Source organism: Schistocerca nitens, chromosome 1 (genome assembly GCF_023898315.1).
Source record: "Schistocerca nitens isolate TAMUIC-IGC-003100 chromosome 1, iqSchNite1.1, whole genome shotgun sequence".
In the NCBI taxonomy this organism is placed as follows: domain Eukaryota; kingdom Metazoa; phylum Arthropoda; class Insecta; order Orthoptera; family Acrididae; genus Schistocerca; species Schistocerca nitens.
The window spans coordinates 356,856,339-356,862,700 of record NC_064614.1 but is presented as its reverse complement, the minus strand read 5'-3'; the positions used below and the strand labels follow the sequence as shown (position 1 = coordinate 356,862,700).

The following is a 6,362-nucleotide window of genomic DNA, read 5'->3' as shown; positions in this document are numbered from 1 at the left end:
CCCTTTCTCAATTTATGTTTTGCTTTGCCTCTCCACTGTTTCCACCGTCCCAAACTCATCCAGTTTTCATCTTTCTATCACATCACCTAGTTCTTCCACTTCCTCTTTCAAAGTTCAAACATTTATTGTTTAGACTCATAATCCATATCTAATTCTGCCTCATCTATCTTTAGAACCATTTTTCATTCAGAATGCTCCCTTTGAAACCGTATGTTCTTCCAGTTTATCCAGTTCCCAACTCCTTAATTTTTTACCTTTTTTTTTTTTAATCTATCGCTCATAACTAATAAAATTATGGCCAGAAGCATCACATGAATCTGTAAATATTTTGGTTGTCTCCATGTCTCTTCCGCACATGCAACCTTCCTTCACGATTCTTACTAAGATTTTGCAAAGATTAAATTGTGCCCTGTGCAAAAATTTGCTAGTCACCTTCCCCTTTCATTCCTTTTTCCTGAGCCCACATTTGCCTACTGTTTTTCCTTATCTTCCTTTTCCTACAACCAAATTCTGGTCTCACGTCCGCAGCTCGTGGTCTTGCGGTAGCGTTCTCGCTTCCCGCGCATGGGGTCCCATGTTCGATTCTCGGCGGGGTCAGGGATTTTCTCTGCCTCGTGATGACTGGGTGTTGTGTGTTCTTCATCATCATTTCATCCCCATCGATGCGCAAGTCGCCGAAGTGGTGTCAAATCGAAAGACTTGCACCAGGCTAACAGTCTACCCGATGGGAGGCCCTAGTCACACAACATTTACATTTTTTTTCTGGTCTCACATAAGAATTAATTTTTTTCTTCTTTAATGAACTGAATAGTTTATTTCATCTCATCATACATTCTTTCAATTACTTCACCTTCTCCAGAGTCAATAGGTATGTATACTTGAAATATCGTGGTGGGTGTTGGCTTTGTGTCTTATTTCAGCTACAATAATGCATTCATTACATTTTTCATAGCAGTTGGCCTCCATTCCTACTGTGTTATTCAATATTAGTCTTATTCCTTGCTAGCTTTCTCCTGTTGAGGGTAAACTTTTCTTGGGGAGAGACCATTTTGGGTCACCTCTGTCATCTAGAGACCTATAAAACACCACTGCAAACTGCTCCTTTTTACAAAGATCAAAAATGTATAATGTCTTATATTTCTTATTTGCATACGCAATTCTACGATCAATTCCTAATAAGTTAGGAGGTGTTATTGCATTATTCTTATCAATTAGAATCTTAATAATTTTACCATTTTATAATAAAACACCGTTCCGAGGTATCCAATTCTATCCTATTAATCAGATTTTATTCTGAATTATAGTAGTTGTTGTATGCTTATTAACATGAATTGATAAACGACCTGTTGAAGAACCTTACATTATAACAGGGCAAATCTTAACAATTATTTACTTTACATACTTCTTAATTAATGTCCATGTTGCAAACGCATGAGATAAGCTAATTAAGGAATAATAAGTTAATTAGCTTAGGAAAAGCATATGCTTTGAAAACATAAAACTAGAAGTTTAACTCTTCTATTAACTTTTCTTAAAAAATTTCACTAAATAAATGAGATAAATAAAATCTTTAAACCAACAAAGAAAATAAAAAAATTTAAAGATAAAGGTAAAAAACTTTTTCAAGCTACGTATATTAACTTATCATAAAGGAACCGTGGAATGTACCCCGAACTCAAATAAAGCCAAAGGGTATAATAGCAAGCTTAATAAAAAATATAAAATAATAAAAATCACCACCTAAAAAAATTAAAGCTAATAATATTCTTATAAAAACAATTCTAGTATACTCAGCTAAAAAAATTAAAGTAAAGCCACCTGCACCATATTCAATATTAAAACCTGAAACTAAATCAGACTCACCTTCAGCAAAGTCAAAAGGAGTACAGTTAGTTTCGACTAAACAAGAAGCAAAGCAAGCTAAAGCTAAAGGAAAAGAAATAATAACAAATCAACAATAAAGCTGATAATTTATAAAATCAAACATTTTAAAACTACCAATTAAATTAATTAAAGATAATAAAATTAAAGCTAAACTAACTTCATATGAAATTGTTTGAGAAACAGAACGAAGAGAACCTAATAAAGAATAATTTGAATTAGAAGATCAACCAGCAATCATAACGGTATAAACACCTAATCTAGTGCAACATAAAAAAAACAAAAACCCATAAGAAAAAGAACATATATAAGTTAAGTAAGGAAAAATTACTTAAACAGCCAAAGAAATTATTAAATTAAAAACAGGAGAAAAATAATAAAGTAAATAATTAGATATAATAGGAATTGGCTGCTCCTTACAAATCAACTTAATAGCATCACTAAAGGGTTGTGGGATTCCTACAAATCCTACCTTATTTGGACCCTTACGAATCTGAATATAACCTAAAACCTTATGATCTAATAAAGTTAGAAAAGCAACACTAATTAAAACACAAATAACTAATAAAAGAAAATTTAAAATAAACATAAATAAATCATAAAGTATCAATACTATTTGTAGAAAAAATCTACATAAATGAATCTAAATTCAACACATTAATCTGTCAAAATAGTAAATTAATTAATATTAATCAATATAATGAAAAATATTTCAACCATATGGTCCTTTCGTACTAATATGGATTAATAATCTTAGGATAGAAACCGACCTGGCTCACACCGGTCTGAACTCAGATCATGTAAGAATTTAAAGGTCGAACAGACCTAATTACTGGGCTCCTGCACCCAAAATTTTTCTTAATCCAACATCGAGGTCGCAATCTGCTTTGTCGATATGAGCTCTCAAAAACAATTACGCTGTTACCCCTAAGGTAACTTAATCTTATGATCATAAATTATGGATCAAAACAACAAACATAAATCAATGATATAATAATGAAGAGTTTATTTATTCTTCATGTCACCCCAACAAAACATCGTCATTAAACATAGAAAGACAAACAAAAAACTATATAAAAGTAAAATGTTAAGCTCTATAGGGTCTTCTCGTCCTAAAGAAGAATTTAAGCCTTTTGACTCAAAAGTTAAATTCAAAAATTTATTAAGAACAGTTTATTTCTCGTCAAGCCATTCATTCCAGCCACTAATTAAGAGACTAATGATTATGCTACCCTTGCACGGTCAAAATACCGCGGCTCTTTAAAAATCCGCTCAGTGAGCAGGCCAAACCTCAAAGTATTTTCAAGAGAACATGTTTTTGATAAACAGGCAGAAATCAATTTTGCCTAGTTCCTTATAACAAGTTAACAAGGTAAAAATTTTAACCGCATTTTAAATAAATGCATGTACCTGGAGATATTTTACAACAAATAAGCTAGATGATACAATGAATGTGTTTAAACATTTTATTGTTTATTTACTAAACCAAGTCTATTAATGGCACTGATTGTTCCAGAAAACTCTAGCAGGCAGGTGATTCACTAATCAGTTCTTAACGTATCATTCACAATTTGCAACTAACCATTTGAACTGTTCATGTGCCTGAAAACTCTTCCCAGTAAAACTTCACTGCTCCTGTATAATCTCACTTGCAGAGAAATTCCAAGCCAAGACAGATACACAAAATAATCAAAGGCCCCACTGTTCAACAATGCAGAAGTCTTCTAAATCGTGACAGAGTTGCAATTTAGGCAAGGACTGGACACTTTTACAGTGCAGCTAATTGCCAGTCAAAACAAATCAGAATTTCTAATGCTTGAGACAGCGCTCCTTCCTATTTCATCATTAAAACCAAAGTCTCGGCTTTTTCAAGTCTCAGGCGCAAGTTACTTTCTTGTCTCAACATCCAGTCCCAGTTAAACTGTGACATGTCCCAATGACATTGCTTAGCTTGCTTGGTATTGGCTCCTGCCATTGTTCCTTCCTTACCATGCCATTCCACTGTAATGTTATGCAACATATTACAAATTTGTACAATTCTGAACCAACTGATCAACGTTAATAAACATAATTGGACAAACGTTGTAACAAAAGTGCACTTAAATGTTGATTAAAATGATACTGAACACTAAATGTTTAAAAATAAATAACATCTCATACAAATCTTCTGTTAGTTTGAATTATTACACTAGCATGGATTAATTTTGTTACTAAATCTACTGGGTGGCATACATCAAGAAGGGGTGATAAGAGACAATAGACCTTTAAGGAAGTTCATAAGACATGCAACTTGCTGGTACCTGTGTGTCCTGCTGTGTTTAAGAAATACTGACAGTTATTCACAATGTAATGAAACAGGTAACTAAGTGAAATGGTCAGTTTTAAATCTAGCCCATTGAAAGCATTCGATCTGTGTGGGCATATGAAAGGAGACAACAGTCGTTTTGCAGAGAATTGTAAGACACATGAGTTGCTGGTGCTGTCGTGCCCTGCAGTGTTTAAGAAATGCTTACAGTTTGATCACATTGCAACAAAATACACAATGAGACTGCCAGTTTTAACCCCTTGCACAGCAAAATTGTCTGACCTGCATGCTGTAAAAAAAGGAGACAATAGCCCTTTTGTAGAGCATCATATGCCTGTGACTTTGTGACACCTGTGTGTCATACAGAGTTTGAGAAATACTGACAGTTTTGCCACAGCACAATTAAAAAGTTGACTGGTCGAGACAGCCAGTTCAAACCCCTTGCTCATCAAAAGCATTTGACCTGCATGGGTGTATAAAAGGAGACGACAGTCCTTTTGTAGAACATTTTAAGACACATGACTTCTGGCACTTGTTTGTCCTGTGTTTAAGAAATACTGACACTTTAGTCACAAATAAATGAAACATGTGATTAATTGAGACTGCTAGTTTAACGCCAGTGCAGTGGCAGAACTCCCAGCCATGAGGCAGCTTGGCTAAAGCGGTGTATGAAAACATGCAGCTAACCATGATTACCCCCAGAGCTTAAGATATATTGACAAAATACAATGAGGGAAGCCCAGCCCAGCATCTCCTGCATGGCTTAAGAGGAGCACAAATCACCCACAGGTACTGATTCTGTGATCTTTCATCCGGCATTATCCCTATTGATACTGTGTTGATTATGCTATCTGTGCTCGATCAGAAATCCCGTTCATCCTGCCATTGCACCTCACTGATTTCCACTACAATTTCTCACTACCTGATTAAGAGGTCTAACATTCCATGCTCAAGCCCATAGAATGCCAGATTTGTTTTTTTCTGGCACCCTCCTGAGAAGTTGCCACCCAGGGTTCTGAGTGGGAGACTATTTAACCTCTTGAATATTTCACCACAGAGGACCTTTTATAAATAAACTGTATTACAACCTCCTTGGATGCTGGGAGAAACTACACTTGACTTTCTTCACACTCAATTGAGTGTCATGCTTGAAAGGCCCAGCAGTCTAGTTACCCAATCGCAGCTCATTCACCCACCCATGACATGTGAATGTGAGATAAGGGCAGTGTGAAAGTGAAATTTGATTACATAATATATCCTGTGTGTAAAAGTCAGTTGTCATAGCACTGTTTTCGAGAGATTTTCATTGGTGACTGATAAGGATAAATTGGTGATAAGAATTCAATGGAGACAATCTTAAATAAAGAAATAGAGATTAAGTGGAACAGCTTGTTTAGAATGCTACAGTCTGTAATTAGACAGTATGATAGAAACCTGCTTGTACAGAATGGCACCTTTGAAAAATTTATTGGTTACGATAACAACACCGCAAAAGAACTCATGACGTTTTTAAAGCCACTCAGAAATGCAACAGAAATGCTCAAAGGTAAGAAGTATCCTACAGTTCAGTTTCCCACATTCAAAACTCCAGATCGGACCGTCAACAACAAAAGAAAAAGATAGATTGCTACTTACCATACAGATGACACATTAAGTTGCTGATAGGCATAATGAAAAGCACTTACACATTATCTTTCAGCCAACGCCTTCATCAGAGAAGAAAACACACATGCATGCATTCATTCACACAAGCACACTTCACACATACTCTACCACCGTCTCCAGCAGCTCAGACTGGAATATAACTGTCACGTTTTGTTATGGGTGCATAAACTGAAAAGTCACGCTAATACTGTGCCTGAAGATGCAGAGGCACATTTAAACTACTGTACATCTAATTTTCTTGTTTAACACACACTACATGTCCAGCAAATGAAAATTGAATTTAATTTGTAGAATACATTTTAGTGTCACTGGTATTTTGGCAGTATTGTCTTATTACTGTCTGATAACTCTAGATACCAAGAGCATTGGAAAAAAACACTATCTCTATCTCACAGGGGAGAAAGTTGAAATTTGGAGGCTGCAGAGAATAGCAAGTCGCCATGCTTCAGATTATTAAAAATGTCCATTTCAGATAGAGGTGAGATGTTAAATACTGTGCATCAAATTTGTG

At 35.1% G+C, this 6,362-nt stretch overlaps 1 pseudogene; it reads right to left on the bottom strand.

Annotated features, from left to right (window-relative positions):
• Window positions 1-1,622: 1,622 nt before the first annotated feature.
• Window positions 1,623-2,491, bottom strand: LOC126248859 (NADH-ubiquinone oxidoreductase chain 1-like; annotated as a pseudogene).
• Window positions 2,492-6,362: the final 3,871 nt, after the last annotated feature.